Raw genomic sequence first — 24,165 nt, 5'->3', positions numbered from 1 at the left:
GGATTAAATTGACTCATAAGATGTTAATTGGTGAAGGAAAATGGCGCCATCCTGAAAGGCAAGTCACCTTGCCTCGTGCTGTTCTTGCTCATGTCCGTGGCGTAGCCCTGCGTGCGTGGGAGAAGGTTGATGCAGATGCGGAATTTAAAGAAAGCTTTACAAAGATTGTCCAGAGAGCCTCAGAACCTTATGCAGACTTCGTAGGAAGATTAATGGAAGCCATAGAAACGCAGGTTGAGGGTAAGGAGACTCATGAGCTGTTAACTAAACAATTGGCCTTTGAAAATGCTAATGAGGATTGCCAGGCCATTCTGCGCCCTCTTAAGGAGAAGGAAGACATAATGGGGTACTTGGACGCATGCAGGAATGTTGGTTCTGCTAGACATAAAATGCAGGCTAGGACTGTTGAGACCGGTACAGTACAGAGACAAGCTCAGAAAGGATATTTCAATCGTGGGAGACCAGACCACTTTCGTAAAGATTACAGGGCACCTCCAGACCGTGCTACTGTGAGAGCACGTCCTGGGCCCTGTCCCAGATGTAAAAAGGGAAACCACTGGGCCAAAGATTGTCCCTTTAATTTTCAAGCAGCTGTTGACTCCAATTCGGGAAACTTGTCAGGGGGCCAGCCCCAGGCCCAGCGAAATCCGGGGATGTTTCCGTTTGCAGTCTCTCTCCCCAAGGTGGAGTCTCAGAACTCCAGTCAGCTGAGCTCCGATCAATAGACTCACTGCAACCAGTGACGGCAGGAAGCGCAGCCTTGAATATTTCCTGCCCTGATATGATTACTATAGCCCCTGCCCAGTGTCCCTACAAATTAAATTCGGGTATAAAGGGACCAATTCCACAAGGCACTATAGGCCTACTCTTGGGAAACAACAGTTTTATTATTAAGGGAATTATTGTTCATACCGTGGTCATTGATCCTGACCATACTGGTGAAATAACAATTGTTATCACGGTGCCTACTGTTTGGACATTTGATAAGGGACAACCCATAGCTCAGCTCCTTTTGCTACCTTTGGTTGTGCCAGGTCTATCCACTCGCCCTAGTGGGGGAGATTTTGACAGCACAAATCCTATAATTGCTTGTGTTGCCCATCTGAAGAAAGACAACCGCCCACTTTTAACTATTGAGATTCATGGGAAGAAATTTATAGGAATGATTGACTCAGGAGCTGACGCCTCTGTCATTTCTTCCCAACATTGGCCCAGGAACTGGGCCGTGCAGGCAGTACCTTATGGTTTGTATGGAGTAGGCATGATGCCTTCCTCCTCTGTCCGGCAAAGTGCCAGGTGGCTAAGATGTATTGGCCCAGAGGGCATTACAGCCATTTTCCAGCCCTACATAGCACCCGTACCTATGAATTTATGGGGACGGGATTTACTTGAGCAGTGGAACGCGGAGATTAGGATTCCCGTTCCACTTCCTGCTGTGGGCTTTGACTCTGAGGCCTCTCCTTGTTTAATCGGAGCTGCTGCGGTTTCACGCCCAGCACCCCTCTGTATTCAGTGGAAATCCCACCATCCTGTGTGGTCTTCCCAGTGGCCCCTTAATAATGAAAAACTAAGGGTGTTAGAATCTTTAGTAGAAGAACAACTGGAGTTGGGACATATAGAAACCTCATTTTCAGAATGGAATTCCCCTGTTTTTGTTATCCAAAAGAAGTCAGGCAAGTGGCATCTGTTGACTGACCTACGAAATGTTAACGCCACCATGGTTCCCATGGGGGCTCTCCAGCCTGGCCTTCCTTCCCCTGCTGCCGTTCCTAAAGATTGGTCACTGGTTGTCATTGATTTAAAAGATTGTTTTTACAACATTCCTATCCATCCGGATGATCGTAAGCGTTTTGCATTTTCTGTTCCCTCTCTTAATAACCGCGCTCCTATGCGCAGGTATCAATGGACTGTTCTACCTCAGGGAATGACCAATTCCCCTATCATGTGTCAGTATTTTGTTGACTTGGTCTTGCGCCCTTCCCGTGTTAAGTTTCCTCAGGCTTATGTTATTCACTATATGGATGATATCTTGCTTGCATGTTCTAATGATGGAGAACTCCAGAGATTGTATGAGGATGTTATGACTCGTCTACCCGCAGCTGGGTTACAAGTAGCCACAGAAAAAATTCAGGTGTTGTCTCCATATGAGTATTTGGGCTATGTTCTTGAGCGTACTACCGTACGACCTCAAAAAATTTCTATTCGCCATGATAAACTGAAAACCCTTAATGACTTCCAAAAACTGCTAGGAAATATTAACCAGATGCGCACACTCAAGAAACTATTAACTCTCCCATTTGGATTAAAATTGACAAAGAATGGGTAGCAGGGAAACTCCTCATTCGAGGAAAAGGCTATGCTTTTGTTTCAACAGATGATAACCCCGCTAAGAAACTTTGGATCCCTTTACGTCTTATCAGAAGCAGAATTCAAGCACCTGATTTGGATCTCAGACCGCCAGAGTCTCCTGATTCATCGCCAAACTGATTCCACCTATACCCTTTCTGGTGGATGGCACAGCTCGGACCCCGTGTTAACCCGGGCCAGGGGTTCTGTTTTGTGTTTTTTCCACAGGTCAGGGCAGAATCAGCGTGGATTCCTGAATGCCTGACACGGAAGACTGCGCCTCCAGTAGACCAAGATGTGCAAACTGGTGCTCGTGCTCAGCCTGATTCCTGTGATATGAGCTGAAGAAGCAGCTTCCTGGGCCATTGCTACAACATGGCCTGCTTTAACGCCTGTGCATAGATTTCCCCCTTCCTTACCCATCTTGATAGGCCCAGAGTAGGAGTCCCCTCCATTTATCAAAGAGTGGGCGGGGGTGGGAGCAGACTGTCCTTATTGCTTCTCGCTGCTTTGGTTTTTTGCCTGGTGTCTATACAAAATGCAGCAAGAACAGCTATTTACAAAAGCGTGATATTTACAGGCATTCGTGGCCCTGGAGGCACAGCAATCCCCGCAGCTTTGGCTTGCAACTGTGAAATAATAATCTCGCTTAGAACAATCAGGTTAGCTGGATGTAGCAAAGGTATTATGCAGCTGAGAGCCCTTAACTGCAGGGGACCTCCTGTAGTTGAGGAGTTTGAAAGGGTGCACTATACCCCACCTGACCCTTGGACCAACCTAAGACAGGGACCTACAAGCGAGAGGGCTCCCAATGACGGGTAAGGCCAAGGGGGCCGAGGTTGCTACGCAGACTGGCTGTTCTAAAACAAAAAGAGGGAACTGTGGAGAGCCTCCACGGGACCGTGCTTTGCAACAATAGTTGCACTGTGCTTGTAAATTGCACCTTTCTTGGTAAACAACACCTGTGTGCTTCGAAAACCATTCCTAATAAGGAAACAGGATGTCTTGCCACGCCCATAAGCTGTAACTAACCTATCAGATGCAGACACGTGGGCGAAAACAGGCAGCGAGAGGTATATAAGGAGGGAAGCTGCCTAGCTAGGGGTCCCCCCCTGGTTCCTTTTCCTTAGTTCGTCCTTAGTCCATGCTTCGTCCTTTTTTCTGTTTGCATGAGAAGGTTTCTTAATAAATAGCTGGAAGAAGAATCTCCGGGTTGCGTGTTTTCTTACAATGACGTTTGCATATAAGTGGATCAACATGGAAAGTATCATGCTAAGTGAAATGAGTCAGAAAGAGAGAGACAGACATAGAAAGATTGCACTCATCTCTGGAATATAGAATAATAGACTATAAGACTAACGCCCAAGAATAGTAGAAATAAGAACCAGGAGATTGTTTCCATGGCTTGGAGGCTGGTCTCTCATTCTGGGTAACTCAGGGAAGGGACCACCAAGTAAAATGTGGTTGGAGGTCATGTGTGGGAAGCATGAGGCGGGCGGAATACAGACTAGAGACTGAACACAATGGCCACTCAACACCTCTATTGCAAACCACAACACCTAATCAGAGAGAGAGAACAAAAGGGAATTCCCTGCCATAGTGGCAGGGTGGGGTAGGGGGAGACGGGTCTGGGGAGGGGGGGAGGGATGTTGGGTTTACGGGTGGTGGAGAATGGGCACTGGTGAAGGGATGGGTTATTGAACTTTACATGGGGGAAGCATGAGCATAAAGATGTATGGATCTGTAACTGTACCCTCACGATGACTCTCTAATTAAAAATAAACTAATTATAAAAAAAATAAATAAAAAAATAAAAATAAAAAAAAATAAAAGTCAAGTTTGAATATAAAAATAAACTTAAAAACCTAGTTCTTAGTGGCTCTGCAGATCGAGAGCAAAGAATAATTTAAAACCTTTCTGTAACTGAAAATTAGGTTTAAGTTCCAATGGATATCTGTACTTTAAGAAGACAGAAAAAGAATAGATGAAACAAGTAAAGATGTAGTCACTTTAAAACAAATAACAATACAAAAAAAATATCTAATAGAAGCAAAGCACTATTCTCAGCTTAGTTATGTCAGGTTTATAATATAAACAGATAAATTGCATATTCCTCTTATAGGATACCTGAATGTTCTGAAATTGAGTCCACCCCACATACAGCACCCAAATATGTATATGTGAGTACATTCTCAATCCTCATCCTACTGAGAATTCCAGTGATATTTAAGCACAAGAGCAAAGATCCTTCCCTCCCACTGCCATCTGTGAGCAGCTGATCACACCTCTCCTCCACACAGTATTAGGGACTTGTAAATGCAATACAGAATCAAAGTTCAGTCAGAAGGAGAGGAACAGACATAGAATGATTGCACTCATTTGTGGGATATGAAAAGAATTATATGAGACCATTACCCAAGGCCAGTAGAAATGAAGGCCAGGAGGATTAGTCCACAGTTGGAAGCTTGCCACAAGTGGGGGTTGAGGGAGGGCAGTTACAATAGAGAAGGGACCATTATGACAATAATAGTTGGAAAGGATCAGTCTGGACAATAACTGATTGCTAGAAGGAAGTAAAGGGTTATTATACCTGATAACCTTTCAATACCTATATTGCAAACTATAATTCCCAAAAAGAAAAAGAGAGAAAGAAGGAAAGTACCTGCCATAGAGGCAGGTTGAGGTGGGGGTGGCAGGAGAAAACTGGGGACATGGGTGGCGGGAAATGTGCACTGGTGAGGGGATGGTTATTGGAACATTACATGACTGAAACCCAATCATGAACAACTTTGTAATTAGGTGTCTCAAGGTGACTCAATTAATAAAAACATCAGTCCGGGGAAATGGAAGCCATTTCTGGCATCACTGAAAAGATGTTCTACATACGCTTTTCTAAGACTCTCCCCACGCCCATGATTTTGAGTTTTCCAAAATATCAGCATCAAATATCCTTGTCTTTCCTCTTCCATGTAATAAAAAGACATTGATTACACCCAATTCCACCAAGAAAGTGTGAACCACAACTCCTGACCATACTTCACCTGTATATATTCATGTTGTCTGAGATATTGTACACATGTGTGTATGAAATGTGGGGAGGGGCTTGAGAAGGGTGGGGATTTGTGCCTAAGACCAAAGTTACAGAAGAGAGTTTTCCTGTATTTTGGGTATCCAATTTTTCCAAAGCTGGAGGTATTGAGAGATAGTTCGTGAAACATTCTTATTTGACAAAATTTCATATTGTATACCAAACATACATACTGAACATATGTTTGTGTGCCCAGCATAAATAGTGTTTTGTATGTATTAATTTATTTACTCCTCATAGAAAACCTAGGAGATGGAAACTAATGTTATCTTCATTATATGTTTGGGAAATCAAGGTCAAAGTGACAGACCTCAGATTTAAATTCAGCCTGCATTCTTAATTCCATGTGATTCTTACTATCTAACCTAAGACCAAAACTTTTGGTTGTAGAACTTAAGATACCATCCATGGCTTGAAGGTGCTGCCTACTCTCTTGTTTCCTCCAAAGCCTTGCTGATTTAGGATTTTTTACCATTTTTTAAAAATATGTAAGATTCAGTAGTATTATTTCACACCTCAATAAATATATGCACACTTACAAGGTTGTTCATGATTAGGTTTCAATCATATAATGTCCCAATACCTGTCCCTTTACCAATGCACATTTCCCACCACCAGTGTCCCTACCTACTAACTGTTATCTCACAGTAATTCAATTAACTGTATATATATATATATATATATATATATATATATATATATATATATACACATACGTACCTTTAAAGGTATTGAGATAACATACTGCACCATTACATTCAAATGTTATTCCAGGACAGTTTACGCTTAAGGTGATCCTAACAAGCAAGTCTTTGGTGACATTAATTAGTACATAGACCAATGAACATTGCCTGGCTTTGGGTCAATGTTATCCATGGGCCTCTCTGAGTCTCTGTCTCCTTGTTTATACATTTATTTACATCCTTTTGTTTTGGTTTTTGAGTCTTACTGGCCATTCTCAAGTCTTGTGCATAGCTTAGCACTCACAGATCACTCGTGGTAGGCTCAGGGAAACAGATGGGGTTCTGAGGAACAGACCAGGTCAGTTGGATGCAAGACAAATGCCATACCCTTGGTGCTATCACTATTCCCCCTTCTTGTTTATACATTTAACTACACATAGTTTGGGGGAGTAACCATAGTATTACACAGAGTTGTCTTTGTCAATATGGTTTCATCAAGAGAGCACATAAGAAGGACTTAAGGCAAGGCCTGAGATCCAGTAAATATTCAACTGATGTTAGCATCTGTTGCTATTTGCCAGAACCTTCTAAACATGGAGCCTTAAATTGAGTAGTCCACACACTTAACCATGTTGTTGTTTGGGGGCCATATCTAGCTGTGCTTGAAGCTTACTTCTGGCTGTGTGTTCAGAGATCACTCCTGGCAGGGGTTAAGAGCCAGTTTGGGGTGCTGGGGAGTCAACCGGAGTCAGCTATGTGTAAGGCAAGCACTTTGCCAGCTGTACCATCTCTTTAGCTCTAATGCAGCAATTTAGGCTCAGCACTAGAGAATTAGTTCTAAGTAATTACTTCTAATTCTAAGCCTAATACTCTCAGTATGTCACCGTGTATTAAAATCTATGCATGACGACCCAGCACTTCTAGCCTTATACATATCTGTGCCCTATGGCTGTCCTTGAAATAAATTGAATACAGGATAATAATGGAAGTGTCATTTATTATCTTAAAGATCCTAACATAATAACATAACAGTTTTTATAGAATTTAAATAAGAACACATATATACATATATTCTATTATATCTATTATGTTATGTGTGTATACAACAGAAAGTATATATAAGTATATATTTCTTCCCCCTAGGAGAAAAAGTTAATTCAAACTTTTTCTACAACAAATTGTGTAGTCAAGTTTCCCACATTTAGGGAAGTCACAGGTATCCGAATTCATAGTCCAGTGAGTAAATATCATCCTTGGAAAAGCACATTCATGATACATCCCTTGCTAGTAAGTTCAAAGTTTATTAATGTGTTCAATTTTTGATAAATATGGTAATAGTATAAAAACAGCGTCCTTCAGAATGTCACTTTAAGAGTCTGTATACTTTTGTAGACAATGAGTATATTTTGGGACCACTTTTCCTGACCAGATTTTTATCTTCAAGAAGAAACCAGTTCATTATATTATACTCAATTCTTATATTTAAACAAACACATTATTAACCAGATTAGATGACCTTTGACAGATTTTGACTACTTTAAAATATTAAATCCTCTCTCAAAAATGTACACTTATCTTCAGGGTAATAATCCTCCAAATGGCCAGAAGAAAATTCAAGTTTTGATAAAAACCTTATTTTGAGCAGCACGGTATGGTATTTGAAATGCTTTGGACTAACATACAGAAAAATGAATGCATATGGCTTAAACTATAGACTGTCTTTCTTGTAACAAGTAGAATGAGGTAGGACCATACCTTAACTGGGAAATTAAAATGCACAACAGAATTACCAAGGACCTTAGTTATTTACTTAATATTAAAATCACCCAAATTATGTTATGATTACAGCACATAAAAAGTCCCAGTAGCACTGTCTGGAGAACTGTCATCCTGTTGTTCGTTGATTTGCTCGAGAGGGCACCAGTTAACGTCTCCATTGTGAGATCTCCTGTTACTGTTTCTAGCATATCAAATATGCCACACTCTAGCTCTGCCAGGCTCTGCCGTGCAGGCAGGATACTCTCAGTAACTTGCCAGGCTCTCTGAGAGGGATGTAGGAATCTAACCCAGTTCGCTGTATGCAAGGCACATGTTCTACCCCCTGTACTATCACTCCAGTCCATTGAATTGTATAACAAATAAATTTATTTCTATAGACATCACTGTATCACTGTCATCCCATTGTTCATCCCTTGCCCAATTTAGTATCCAAAAAGTCCCAGTAATCACTAAAATTAAAGACCATGAGTCATTCAGTCAGGATTATAGTTATGAACAATAAAAAATAACTATGACTAACATAAACAGAATAAAAAGATAATAATAAACAATAATAAATAATGACACGGTTAGGAAAAGATCCATAGGTCCTGCAGAGAGAGTCTGAGTGTATACTCTGACAGTACTGCATGATTGATTTCACCATAACTGCCGTCAGGGATTGACAAGTGATTCCCTTAATGAAGAGTGTAATGTTGTTACAAAAGAAGAAAATTTGGAAGACAGAGCAAATATTAAGTACAAATTTTAAGTAGCCTTGTCTGAGATTAAATTGTGGATGGGGCTGGAGGAGGGTGGCATAATCTGAAGTTACTGTTAGCAGGAATTTAGGAGTTTAAAAAGATAGAGTTGGGGCTGGAACAATAGCACAGCAGGTAGGGTGTTTGCCTTGCACGTGGCCAGGGTTCGATTCCCAGCATCCCATATGGTCACCCGAGCACCACCAGGAGTAATTCCTGAGCACAGAGCCAGGAGCAACCCCTGTGCATAGCCGAGTGTGACCCCAAAAGCAAAATAATAATAATAATAATAATAATAATAATAATAAAATAATAAAAATAAACAGATAGAGTTTCAGGACTCACCAGGCCTTTCTTTAGACCCAAAGACTGACCATAAATTTCTGAAAGTTCTATTTAGACCTCTTACCAAGTCAATGAATGTACACTACTGATTCTAGCTAGGTACTTCTTTAGAAAACTGTTTTTATTTACCAGGATTCACCTCACCAGAAATGCTAAAGTATTTACACCAGGTTCCTAGAAAGTGAAAAGTGAAAACACCTTTTAAATATTTGTTCCCAATGAAGAGGAAAACAACATCTATTGCTTCCAGTGAGGTAAACAGAATATTTACAATCTTGTAGAAATGTTTACACATTTCAATAACATGAACAAAGCTAAAAGCTCATATTTTGACCCTTTTGCCCAACACTGAATAGAGTAATAAAGTAACCAGGGCTTCAGGAAGCAGCCCAGGAGACCGTCACTAATCTGGTAGCCATAGAAACCTGTGTCTCAACCCAACTTTGGATAAAGTTATTTAAATTAGAATTTTTTAAATTATGTAATTTACTTTAACACTAAGAAACTAACAGATCTATCCTAATGTAGAAAATAAGTTTTCAGAAGCTTAAGAAGGATCCCAAGTAATTGTTTTTTATGAGAATAGCCTCAAGGAAAGAAGTAAAAGGGAAACGAAGGCATTACCTGTTGTCTGATCAATAACACTGAAAAAGTATGAAGCACCTCAATACATGCTGTATTAAGAGAGTGTATTTGTTAAACTATCCCAGAAAACCAATAGTGTCAAACAAACTTTCCATTTCCTTGGAGTAAAAAACTCAATCATTTATTATGAAAAAAACCCTGAATTAACTGTAATGACAAATAAGAAATTACAAATGAGAAACTATGTAATGAAAATTATGAAACTGTAATTGAGGACTGAGACACTGAAACCAACCCCAAGAACAGCCAGAGAAGGGAGGAAGAGGTTTTCTTTTGCTTTGTATGATCCTAATTACTGTATCACTGTCACTGTCATTCCTTGTTCATCAATTTACTCGAGGGGCACCAGTAAGGTCTCTTCCTCCCAGCCCTAAGATTTTAGCAACCTCTCCTTACTCATCTTTCCCAATGATTGGAGGTTCTTTCTGGGTCAGGAGAATGAGACCTATTGTTACTGTTGTTGGCATACAAATATGCCACGGGAAGCTTGAAAGGCTCTGCCCGTGTTCTATAAGGATAGCCATGACATTTTTCAAAGAAATTGATCAAACACTCCTGAAATTCATATGGAACAATAAACCCTCACGAATAGCTAAAGCACTCCTAGGGAAAAAGAAGATGGAAGGAGCACCTTCCTCAACTTCAAACTGTACTACAAAGCAGAACTAATTTAGGCAGCGTGGTACTAGAATAAAAACTGATCTGCTAACTCATAGGATAAGGTTGACTATCCCGACATACACACCCTCAAATATATGATCATTTATGCAAGTGGAAGCAAACATAAACAAATGGGACTACATCAAACTAAGAAGCTTCTACACTTCAAAAGAAGCAGTGACCAAAATACATAAAGAGTCCACAGAATGGGAAAGAATATTTACCCAATACTCATCTGATAAAGGATTAATATCCAGGATATACAAGACACTTGCAGAATTGTATAAGAAAAAAAACTCCATCAAAAAATGGGGAGAAGAAATGAACAGAAGTTTCCTCAAAAAATAAATACAAATGGCCAAAAGGCACATAAAAAAATGCTCCACATCGCTAGTCATCAGGGAGATGCAAATAAAAAAAACAAGGTATCATCTCACACCACAGAGACTGGCACACATTCAAAAGAACAAAAGCAACCAGTGCTGGCATGGTGTGGGGAAAAAGTGACGCTCCTTCACTGTTGGGAATGCTGACTGGTCCAGCCTTTCTGGAAAACAATATGAAAAGTCCTTAAAAACTAGAACTTGAACTTCCATATGACCCTGCAATACCACTTCTGTGAATATATCCTGAGGATGCAAAAAAGCACAGTAGAAATGACATCTGTACCTGTATATTTGTTGCAGCTTTGTTCACAATAGCCAAAATATGGAAACAACCCGAGTGCCCTAAAACAGATGACTGGTTAAAGAAGCCTTGGTACATCTACACAATGGAATACTATGCAGCTGTTAGGAGAGATGAAGTCATGAAACTTGCTTATAAATGGATAAACATGGAGAGTATCATGCTAAGTGAAATGAGTAAGAAAGAGAGGGACAGAGATAGACGGACTGCACTCATTTGTGGAGTGTAGGGTAGCAACACATAAGGCTGACACCCAAGGACGGTAGATACAATGGCCAGGGGAATTGCCCCATAGCTGGAAGACTGCTTCATGAGCAGAGGGCAGAAGGCAGATGGAATTAGAGAAGGGATCACTAAGAAAATGGTGGGATGGGAGATGCATGCTGAATGTAGATAATGGACCAAACATGATGACCTCTCAGTGTCTGTGTTGCAAGTTATAATGCCCAAAAGTAGAGAGAGAGTATGGGGAATATTATCTGCCATAGAGGCAGGGGGAGGTGGGGAAGAGGGGTGGGTATACCCGGGATATTGGTGGTGATGAATGTGCACTGGTGGAGGGATGGGTGTTTGATCATTGTGAGATTGTAACCCAAACATGAAAGCTTGTAACTATCTCACGGTGATTCAATAATTTTTAAAAAATATTTAAAAAAAAGAAAAAAACAAATATATGATCATTTAATCTTTGATGAGGGAGTAAGAAATATGAAGTGGAACAAGGAAAACCTCTTTAACTAGTGGTGCTGACAAAACTGGACAGCTACATGAAAAAAAAATGAACTCAGACCTCTATCAAATGCCATGCACAAAAGTCAGATCAAAATGGATTAAAGACCTCAACATCAGACCTGAATCCATAAGATATGTGAAAAAAATGGAGGCAAAACCCTCTATGTTATTAAAGCTCAAGATATGTCAATTTCATCTCAAGATGAAATTTCACTGACCAAGGAAGTGGAAGCAAAGATAAACAAATGACCCTAATCAGGTAGAATAAAGGCCAGATGAATGGCAGTACATGGAGGGAGACACATGAAGATCAAACCAAATGGGCAAGAGAGAACTGACACAGATGTTTCTTGTTTGTTTTGGGGGGCTCCTAAAGGCTGGGAAAGATGTTTTATTTTTTTCTTTTTGTAGGTTATAGCTCACTCTTAGATCATAAAAAAGAGACCCTCTCAGCAGACGGGGCTCCAAATCTCTTTCTCTTCTGACTTGGGGTCCTCAGCGCTGAGCCTCTAATAAGCTAACTATCCTATTCTGAGCTGTCTCTGTTCATTCAGGGCTCACGCCAGCACAACAAACAACTTGCTCTATTCAGGTACTAATTTTTTTTTTAAAAAAAAGTATTTTCAATGATCTTGTTACAATGATAAGGAGTTAGTTTTTTTCACATGGAATGGATTCCAGAAAGGTTTGATGTTTCTTCCTTGGCTAATGGATTGAGAGAGCAGTTCTATCTGCCTGCAAAGTGACTAAGGCAGCACTGGCTACCATCATTTAGTTACAGGCAGAGCTGAGCCATGGAGATCCCTAAGGCTTCTTGCCAGGGTCAGGAATAAATGATTTCCCCTCTTTATTTGCTATGCCAAAGAAAGATAATGCAGCATATTCTGCTAACATTTGTCACCAAAGCATAGTCCCCTCCAGGGATAATATGTGGGAGTAGCAAGGACCTGGTGTTTCCAATTAATCAAGGTCAGAATTACTCATGCAAGAAATGAAAGGGAAATTTTAATATTTGGAAATGTAGTGAAAGCAATAGCCAACTCTAATTAAAATACACTTTCTGCTTTGAATTCATATGGTAGACTCCATTTATTAGTTGCCTAATTTTTATTGCGTTTCTCTGCCTCTAGGAACTACACGAGGCTAAAACACCCAGCATTTCCTTCCAATACTCTCAGAGGAGGTCTGAAACCAAGCCTGATCAAAAGAGATGAATTTCATGTTGAATCTGCTCTGTTGGTGGCCAAGTTTTCTTTCCTATTGGATTTAAACATAAAATTAAATTCTTTCTCTATACATTCAGTTTTATCTGACATCCTATCTATAAAACATTGATATTTATTCCCAAGTGCAGCATGAAATTTAAGGTACAAATCTAACACCCTTACACTAGGGCATAGCTATTTGCAATTAATTGGTGAGCTGGAGCTGGTTGTTATCTTAAATGTATCGTTTCCTCTCACTTTTCTTCTTGACAGAGCTGGAACAACCCTGCCTGGGCCCTGGGGATGGCAGCAATACGTACTGCAGCCAAGAGGATCCTGCCAAGAGGCAAACTAATATGCAATATGTCATCCCAACACACTAAATATAGAAAGAATTTGTTGTGGCTAATTAATTTATAAATTTTTAAGTTGATTGAAGTTCTGTGCCTTGCAATATTGTTAATGATAGTTTCTGATGTGTATAATTCCAATACTACACCCATCACTAGTGTACCTACTCCTCTCCCAAAATACCCCAAAGCTGTGTGGACCAGTTCTCCTATTGTTTGTCTTTGGCACTTGGTTGCTACCTTGTTGTAAACCTTTAAGTCTCACCTATGAAAGAGATCATTCTGTATCTATTCCTTCCCTTCTGACTTCACTCAGCACCATATCCTTAAGCTCCAACCATGTTGGGACCAAATGCATGACTTTTATTACTTCATACAATCAAAGCCTAGTCCCCTGGTTTTCAATTGTGAATTACACCGGGTCACTGATGGAGGTCTTCTAAGCAAAAATAACTATAGTTCCCTTGACATCACAATTCAAGTCTACAGATTCTCAGTTCTTAGCACAAGCAGTTCTTGCTGTCTCACCAAGATGCTAAATACACATAGCGGATGGCACACCATGTACACACATACATTAGCTTTTGTCTCCACATGAGTTCAGAAAAAAAATTCATAAAGGGGAAAATCTTTTCAACAAAACTACACCAGACAAACTGGGGGAGGCTAATTTATATTCACGTCTCAGACCACAATGAGCATGCATAAATGGATGCAAATGGAACATTCAAGTATTCAGAAGGGAACCAAAATTCCAGTCAGTTACATATCAAGGACAGGAACAGAACCACCTTCAGCAAAATAAATGAAATCTCTGAACTTCCTTTATAAGGTAAAAGAAGACAAATAAGAAGGGGGAAAAAAGACTACACCTTTTTGGCCAAGTAATTGTAGACATTTAAAAAGTATTCTGCAGCGGCTGGAGCTATAGCTATAGCAGGTAGGGCGTTTGCCTTGCATGCAGACACGAGTTCGATTCCCAGCATCCCATGTGATCCCTTGAGCACTGCTAGGAGTAATTCCTGAGTGCAGAGCCAGGAGTAACCTCTGTGCATTGCTGGGTGTGACCCAAAAGGCAAAAAAATTAAAAGGTATTCTGCGAATACCTATAGTATGTGGAGTAAAATCAAACAACTGGCTTACAATGCATTATTTTTCAACTAATGTGCTTAGCAATTTTTAGACTCAACCATATCCATGAAAAGAAAGGAGGAAAAGAATAGCTACCGATGTCTATTTATATCCAGATATAAAAAATATATTTAATAGCCATATTAAATGGCTATTAAATTTATAAATAAATACCTATGTGATTAAGTGTCATATAGGCATAGACAATTTCCATCGCAATATATCCATATGGAACCTACCTCCTCTTAATTAGAGTTAGAATTGCTCTTTCAGGTACATATTCCTTAATGATGCTTGCATTTTAAAATATATAGGCAATCGAACATGCTTCCCAAGTAAGTACATTACTTTGGGTTATAATTTAATTTGAGTCATTATCATCTGTTTCTTTCAGAATCTTTTTTCTTTATAGTCTGCTCCAGTACAACTAAATGTTTTCACCTCCAAGTTTAAGCAGTAACACCAAATTGTTTACTTTTACAAAGTCCCACTAACTACTGTAATTTTTATTGTAATTTCATTTAGTTATTGTTGGATATTAACTTGAAGTGTTTTAGGATTCATCGGTGAATTGCCCCTTTTCCTCCTCCCAGTGATTCTTACCATGCTCTTGCTAGCATCCCTAATTTAGTTCAAGTTTGTTTTTAACCTTTCCCTTGTGTTTTACCTCTCATTGTCTCAGTTTGTCAAGTCAGTCTTGATTACTTATAAGCCAAACGTTCTGGTAATTCTGGACTTTGTATTTGTAGTGTTTTTTACTTGAAGTGCTGGTTGTTTGCTCCTGCTTTTCTATTTCCCCTATACCCTTTTTATATTTTATTATAGAGCATTAGAGCATATAGAGGATTATAGAGCATATAGAGTTTTATATTTTGTTATAGAGCAATGGTAAACACAGAAAGACCATTAATGCTATGCTCCTAATATTTGGGAGTTTATTGATTCTGAAATATATATACTCCTGGGCATCCATCACAATTATTTGACTCGGGCTTCAGTTCCTATAGTTCCTAACACCCCAAAAGGGAGGTCCTGCCATGGGACTGGGATGTACTCGGGCCGAGTGGCAAAGCTACCCCAGCATCGAAATGGGACAGTCTAGAAAGCATAAATGCAGTGTTTTGGTCAAGGTGTAATGTATGACTCAAGAGACAGGACCCCCATGGCGAAGGACAAGCTGAACTGGCCTGAGGAGACTTAGTCTGGGATTTACTGTAAAAGTCTTGCTTGCTCTCAGAGCCCAGAGAACTAAGTTTTGGGATTTTTATTTCTTACTGTGTTTATTTAAACAACTGCATGTATTGATAAGAAGTAAACTTAACATGTACAACTAGAAAGAAAGACAAAAGCAATATAGATGTCCCTGGGAGACAGTGTCTCCCTGAGTTAATCTCCCCAAGAGAATTGCCTCTGCCAAATGTTTTCTCTGTAAATGATCAATCACGCCTCTATCCTGTACCCCAAGTCCCCTCAGGTGTGCTATAAGTATGCAAGCAGCTCTGGATTAAACATCAGGCTGTAGTCCCCCCATCTCTTTGTCCCCCCATCTCTCTGCCTCTTTGCTGGGGTGGCCTGGGGAGGATGGGAGGTGGCTCTTGACCACCAAACGCACACATCACACAGCATTCACACATTTTGTGAACTCACAAGTTACATCGAAACCACAAAGTTATTCACAATTGGGTTTCAGAAATATAATATTTCAACACAAACTCCTTCACCAGTACTTGTTTTTCTCCACCAATATGCTCCCATTTGCCTCCCACCCACTGGTTTGCCTCTATGAGAGGTACTTTTTAAATAAGTTTTTGCACTGTGGTTTACTGTACTGATAATGATTGGGTTTCATGCATAACGTTTTCCCACCTTTCAGCACCACAGACCTGCAGACATGGTGACCCATTCTAACCAGACTGGGCAGAACTAGTGTAGTAGAAAATACCAGTGAGTCTGACTACAAAAAGAGCTGTACTGCCCATACCCTGCCCCCATTAGAGAGAAGTCCCAATTATTCACTTGAATGGAGAAAAACAGAAAATTGTGACCTTCTTAATACTGCCACATATAGGGGACAGGCCCTTGGTTTGTCCGTCTTCTCCAGGTGAAAGCAACTGTCTTAGTTCCCATTTTGTAGTCACAGCATCTTTCCCAGCACAAGACTCTTAAGCTACCTGTGCCCATCACCTCACACCGACTCTCTCTCAAAGCAGGATTCATGTCCATTCCCATGTTCCTTTAGGCTGAACTCCTGTTCCCAAATTCCAAGCTGCTACAGTTTTCTGACATAATAGGGACATTTGTTGCCTTGACCTATTTGCTACAGTGTGACCACAGGGTGTGCCTTCAGGATACAGAGCCCTTAGGGCTGAACTCTTGCAAAATCACACCATAGTGATCATGCCTACATTAAACTTTTTTATTTTATAGAGTATTTCATAATATTTGATTACATTTAATATTCAAACACCAATCCCATCACCACTACACCTTCCCACCACGATATTTTGGATGTTTCCATCACGAACCCCAATACCTGTCTCAAAGTAGAACCTAAATAATATATTTTGTATTGTTTGTTATGAAAAACTGCTAAAAATGCTACTACAAAAAGTATCCTTTTTTAGGAGACTGTTATATTTCACCCAGGGGCCATTAAGACCTTCTATAAGAGATCATTAACATGTTGTTAAAGGTTGAGTCTTGTGTGATTATATATATACATATCTATGTATATATATATATGTACACATATATGTGTATGTATATATATATCTACAAAAAATATATTTCCCTCTAAGATTGGTTGCCTCCTACTTTGAACCCCATCAAATGTGGTGTGGTACTCTTGGAGTATGGGTAGGGAATGTCCCATGACGGGTCACACAGCTGCAAATGCAGGCCGCACAGTCCAGGAATAGGTTGACTTGTTTGTGAGTCTTGGCTGAGTGTGTGGAGAGTGGCCATGAGCATAGCTGCGGTTGAGTTCTGAAAGTTTTTGGCTACTGGGGCTGGGTCCCTTGAGCGAGGAGAGGTCTCATCTAACCCCCTACAAGGTGGCCTGAGTGAAATTGCCTGGTGTGGGATCTGGTGGCATGGTTATGGCCAGTGTCATGTTATGCTTCCTTCCAGGAGAGAAGGACATGCGATCTGGATGGTGGTTGATGATGAGATTAACTGGCGCCAGCCAGAGGTGGCTTGTGGGTGTGAACTGCTGAGTTGCTGGAGACGGGGATACTGGCAGAAGAGCTCCATTTCCGGTCCCAGAGTTCTCAGTCACAAAGTACCGCATACCTAGTTTTTCTTTCACTTGTGGGTGAGGCTCGGCTGGAGCGTGTGGAGAGCGACCATGTGCATGGTGGCAGTTGGGTTCTGGAAGTCTTCGGCTGCCAGGGCTGGGTCCCATATAGCAGGGTGGTGTCTCCACCTGCCCCTTTCTAGGGCATGCAGAGTGAAACAGCCTAGTGAAGGGTCCAGTTGCAAGTCATGCCTACTTAAAGAAGGAAGCATTTACACTTGACACTAACCTCAGATACTTCCCATTAAGGAACACTTTTTAGATGGGATAATGAGACCTATAGACCTAGAGATTTAATTTAAAACTGGAGTGGAGAGTCAGAGAAGATAGTACAGCTAATAAGATTATTGCTTTGAATACAACTGACCCAGCAACAATCTTTGACACCACATATGTTCCCCTGACCCCTACCAGGAGTGATTCCTGATCTCAGAGCCAAGGGTAAGGCCTGAGCACTGCTGGAGGGGCACATCCCCTTGCCCTGAAAAAAAAATGGCTAGTGAAGAACATTAGGAAAACATAATGTCTGCATATTCACATCATCTCATCCAATTATACCCAGAGAAATACAGTTTCTCTCCTTAGTTCAGTTGTCAAAATTACCAGGCCCTGCTTGTTGAGGCAGCAACATGAAAACCCATAAACCCATAAATATCCATAAATCTCAGTTCTTTTTCTCTTGACCCTGCTGTGTTGCTCAGAGCAGTTTCCTTTTACTGTGGAATGACTTGCCCAGCAAGACCCCATACACTGCTCTCAAGTGGAAAGACAAACTGGTCCTCTGGTGGTTGATGCTGTTTCAAAACCATTTCTTTCTTCACACTCTGGACAAGACCATTTGAATTCATTTCAAAAGCTTCTGCTTTGGGTGCTCTACCAAGTTTCTATAAATCAGAATGCTATGAGGAGAGGAGTACAAACTTTTTGAAATCAAGATAAATTTCATCTATGCCATCACCTTTGTTTACACATCCTGTACTGTGCTCTCCACACCTGATTGCACAAGACACAGACACATCCATCAGCCACAACCCCGACACCAGGCACTCTGTTCTTTTTTTTAAAAAATCTAATCCCACATCTGTGTTTACAAAGTGGCCCCTCTTCTTTATGTACATCATCACCTGCTGAACTTTAAAGGCATGTCCTCCCACAGGCTAGAGATTTTCCAGAAAAGACCCATTACTCTTGCCTTGCCATTTTGCTGAAAGCATATTTCATCACTCATAGACAATCTCCTGAGTCCCTTTCTAAGTTACTTCTCATACTCAAACTACATCTTCAAGGACCTTTGGTGCTTCTATTGGTTCACTACATCCACCTCTATGGACCTGATCCATGTTCCAAAATATGTAGACAAATTTTGAGGAACGACAATGGAGATGTGGAAATATAGAAGAATATGGAATCAAGACATATAAGATATAGTGCAGTTAATTATAGACAAATATACATATACTGAACTGCCTAAAGTTACATACATTATTACATATGGAAACATATACACATCTATTTATTCCTTAAGAAAATTTGCTGTTATAATTGAGTCATTCACATTTAGTGTTTCTATTAAAAGATTTATTTCTATTACACTCAGGAATCTACCCAGCAATTATTTTTAGCCAATTGGATAGAATGACATTATGCCTTTTGAAAGCACATTATGTTTATATATATGTATATATGTGTATATATATGTATATATGAAGACTCAGTTCATGTATCAGCAATTAAAAATCTTTATTCTAAGTTATTTCTTCTGCAACTCTTTATTTGGCATTGTGTCTATGTTTTATTTAAACTGTAAAAAAATAAGAAACAGAAAGCAAAAAAAAACAGGTAAGTGACTGTTTTCCTTGGGCTGTTTGCTTCAAGTGTTTGCCCACACCCAAATGCTCTTGGGAAGAGTAACAGAACACTTTGCTCAGAACTCTCAGAAAAGTTTCTTCACTGATGTTGATGACCATGTAGGTTATAGAAGGAAGTGACTCTGAGGGTAGTCCAGCCACAGAAAGTAAAATGTTCTTAGGATCACTCAGGAGTGTTCTACTCTACAAGACAGCTCCTAAGATTGGTAATTGCCTTATTCCCCCAGTCTATCATGCCAGACCCACAGTAAGGTAGAAAGTAAATAATCTAAAGAATTGATATAACTGAGGCAGAGAAATCCAAGTTTAATAAGGAAATAAGGACTCAACTCCTAACATATTTTTGCTCCAGTTTATTTATTTACTCAATAGACGTTTACTGAGCCCCAGCCACATGCAAGAATGGTCTGAACTCTAAGGGAAAAAGAGTAGACAGACAGACTACCGAGAGTTAAGACATGTGGATAAGTGCAGGACAGGAACCAAGTAATATTCAAGAAATAAATGGGAAAATTCATATGACCATGAGCCCTAGGAATATAATTAAAAAGCACTGGGGAAGTGCAGAAAATAGAAGAAGCTATTTAAATTGAGAACTCAAGAAAGGATTTTGGCACAGAGATATGAATGAAGAGAAAGGACTCCGATATGGGAAGCAAAACATTTTCTATAAGAAGGAAAAACAAAGATCAAATTTCTGAGACAGGAATAAGAAATTGATAAATAAGAAATGTATTACCAAAATAAATTGTTTTTTCCAAGCCTATTCAGTCCCAATGCCCCTTGTTCGGGGATATTCTCAGTGAGCTATGCATTCCTTCTTTTGAGGCCTTGTGTCTCTGACCACTCAGTTCACCTATGAGCTTTCTCAATTTTCTAGGGCACAGTAATTCTCATAACCAATTGCACATTGGAATCACCTGAACATACTTTAAAACATTGGAATCTGGGGGCTGGGAGATAGTACTGTGGTTTGGGTGTATGTGTATCATGTACCAGAACCTGGGTTTGATTCCTAGTAGCACCCGGTCCCCTAAGCAGTGGGAGTTCTAAGTTAAATGTTCTATGTTACTACTCCCTGGAATCCTGAACACTGCTGGGTACAGCCCTGGCAATGTCATGCACCACCAAAGCAGCCTAAGTATCCTCCACAGCATAAGGAGTTTTACACTAAATCATGAACTGCTTGGCCAAGATTTGTTCTCAGGTATAGCCTCTTGACTTCCTTGGGGTCCCTCCCAAAAATAGACTGAAGTTTGGGTTATTCTGATAGAATTGTCATGGTTGCCTTACTAGGAATATTAAAAGACATTAGGAATTTTAAAGCTTCCCAAGGGCCAAAGAGAGAGCTCAAGAGGCTAAATATCTGTTTTGCTACAGGGGGTCCGGGTTTGTTCCACAGGACCACTGGTTCTCCAAGCACTGTTGGAAGTGGACCCTGGTCACAGAGCTGAGTGGGGCATAGCCTCCCCACAAATCCCAAACAAATAGCATTTTCAGCAGCTGCCACTGAGATGCTTTGTCCTTCTGAGGAAGCTAAGGCTGAGTTGAGATGAGGCCCTCATTTCATCTGGTGACTAACATCGCTCCAGGCAACTCAATCCTTGCTATGACCTCTGTCTTGTAGCTCACCTGTATTCACTCACACAGTGATAAGCTGGCACTCACAGAGGACAAGATCAATACCCTCTCAGCCCAGAGCCCTTCTGGCCTTTTTACCAAGGCCCTGGCCAATGCCAACATTGGAAGCCTAATGGGCAATTGGGGGCTGGAGGGCTTGCCTCAGAAACAGGTGCTGCCCCTGCAGGTGGCCCCACCTCCTCCATAGCTGCTGCACCAGCTAAGAAAGTGGAAGCAAAGGAAGAAAAATCTGAGAAACCTGAGAATGACATGGGTTTGGATAATTTTAACTAAACCTTTTGTAACATGTTCAATAAAAAGCTGCAGTCTTAAACACACACACACACACACACACACACACACATAACAAATAAGACCTCCCTGGTGATTAAATAAGAATGTAAGCTTGAAAAAACTCTGTCAGTGTCTCTCAAAGTTGATTGCACATTGGAATTACCTGAACAGATTTAGTCCATATGTCTTTTGCTATGAAGAATATCTTTAATTTTATGTAGTCCCATTTGTTTATTTTTTATTTTGTTGTCTTTGACAATGGTATCAAATCATCACCACCCCCTGAGTCCTTTCTTAGATAATTTCTCATTTACCATGGTCTTTGAACAACCAATAATCCACCTTGCTTCCAGTAAACTGATCAAAAACATATCTCTATTCCCTTGTTTCTGGCTTTAAAGATCCTGCTCAGGAAGCTACTAGATTTGGACTCAAGATCATGCTGTCTCCCTTGTCTCTGTCTTCTGTAGCAAAAAAACCTTTTTGAGGAAGTCATGATTATGACTTTGCTTATAAGTGGATGGTCATGGAGAGTATCATGCTAAGTGAAATGAGTCAGAAAAAGAGGGACAGACATAGAGTGATGGCACTCATTTGTGGAATATAAAATAACATAATATAAGACTGACACCCAAGAACAGTAGAGACAGGGCCGGGAATATTGCTCCATAGTTGAAAGCTTGCCTCATGATCTGGGGGAGAAGGCAGCTGGAATTAGAGAAAAGATCACTAAGTCAACGATGGTTGAAGGTATCATTTGGGATGGGAGATGTGTGCTGAAAGTAGATAAAGGACCAAACGTGATAGCCTCTCAGTACCTATAATACAAGCCATAATGCCCAAAAGTAGAGAGAGAGTATAGAGGAAATTGTCTGTCATAGAGTCAGGGAGAGGGTTAGAATTCAGGGTGGAGGTGGGGGAATACTGGGGACATTGGTGATGAAAAATGTGCACTGGTGGAAGGAATGCATGTTCTATAATTGTATGACTGAAACTCAAACATAAAAACTTTGTAACTGTATCTCATGGTGATTCAATTAAAAACAATTTTTAAAGAAATAAATAAATAAACCTTTTTCCTTTTTCCAAATCTATGTATTACTTGATTGACTTAAGAACACAAGATGCTGAAGATTTGGTATCATTATGACAATTTTAACCTTGTAATGCTTTCCACTTGGGATTTAACTTAGGGTTATACCACATTTCACTAATCATCACAAATTTTATGCCAAATAGTTTTGCAAACAAGTGAGGTGTGCAGACCGAGGAGACTAGCACTCATCACAAATAACAGCAATAACCAGTGTTGAAGTGAATGCAGAGAAAAAGGAAAGAGCTCTCATTCACTGCTAGTGGGGGTGTCACGTGGTCCAGCCTTTTTGGAAAATAATATGGACATTCTTCAAATAACTAGGAATTGAACTTCCATATGACCTAGCCATTCTACTTCTGCGAATATACCCTAAGGGCCCAAAAGTGCAATTCAGAAAAGATATCTACACTTGTATGTTCATTGCAGCATTATCCATAATAGCCCAAATCTGCAAACAACCCAGGTGCCCCCAAACAGGGAGCTGGATTAAAAAATTATGGTACATATACACAATATAATACTATGTAGCCTTTAAATAAAATGAAGTCATGAAATTTGCAAATACATAGGTGGATCTGGAGGTACCATTCTGAGTAAAATGAGTCAGAAGTAGAGAGACAAACACAAAACAATCTCACCCATTGGTGAGGTTTAAAGAAACATTATAGAAGAAGAATGCCCAAAGACAATAGAAACAAGAGCAAGAGAAGTGATTCTTTGTAGAAAGATTACCACAGAGGGGAAAGGAGAGTTTGACAGGAAAGTGACCTCTAAAATAATGGTAAGAGGAAGTGTTCAATTTGGATGAGAACTGAATGTTGAAAGAAGGTCAAGTATTATGCATGATACCTTCTCAGTAACAGTACTGCAAACTACAGTGCCTTAAAGGAGAAGAGAAAACGGGAATAGTGCCTGCCATAGAGGCAGGCAGAGGTGGGAGGAAAGTGGGTACATTGGTGGATGAGTGGGGACACTAGTTAAGAGATTGGTGCTGGAACATTGCACACCTAAAGCGTATCACTTGTATCACTTTACATCCTGTTGTTCATCGATTTGTTTGAGCGGGCGCCAGTAATGTCTCTGTTCGTCCCTGCCACATGCTAGTGTGGCCCAATGGTGTCTGCTCACTCCAGGAACACAAAGAGCCTCAAACTGTTTGTTCAGGATCTTGCCGAATAAGTCTGACCATCTCTTAGGTGGGTGGCCACGAGGTCCTTTGACGTCCTGTGGAAACCAGTCTGTAACAGCTCTATTCCAGAGGTCGTTTCTAAATCGTCCTCTTCACCACTTCTTTGATGCTCTTGAAGACGATCCACGCTGCTCTCTTCCTTCTGTGCAGTTCAGGTGCCAAGTCATTTGTCATGTGGAGTTCTCGACCTAGGCACACATAACTGCTGCACTCGGAGATGTTTGTTCCATTGAGGGCAAATGGAACATCAGGAATTAGTCCGTCTCTCATGAACATTGTCTTCGTGAGATTCAGCTGCAGTCCGACCTTTCCATACCTAAAGCATAATCATGAATAAATTTGTAACTTGATAATTTTAACTTTTAATAAATTTTTAAATGAGGTTTAACTATTTGAAATATTTTTAGAAATA

General features: G+C 40.3%; 1 pseudogene; it reads left to right on the top strand.

The window, feature by feature from the left end:
- Positions 1 to 1,264: 1,264 nt before the first annotated feature.
- Positions 1,265 to 24,165, top strand: part of LOC101548883 (eukaryotic initiation factor 4A-I-like) — a 62,037-nt pseudogene continuing 39,136 nt past the window's right edge.

The sequence above is a fragment of the Sorex araneus genome, chromosome 8 (assembly GCF_027595985.1).
Source record: "Sorex araneus isolate mSorAra2 chromosome 8, mSorAra2.pri, whole genome shotgun sequence".
Taxonomy (NCBI): domain Eukaryota; kingdom Metazoa; phylum Chordata; class Mammalia; order Eulipotyphla; family Soricidae; genus Sorex; species Sorex araneus.
This window is presented reverse-complemented; position numbering and strand designations above follow the sequence as displayed.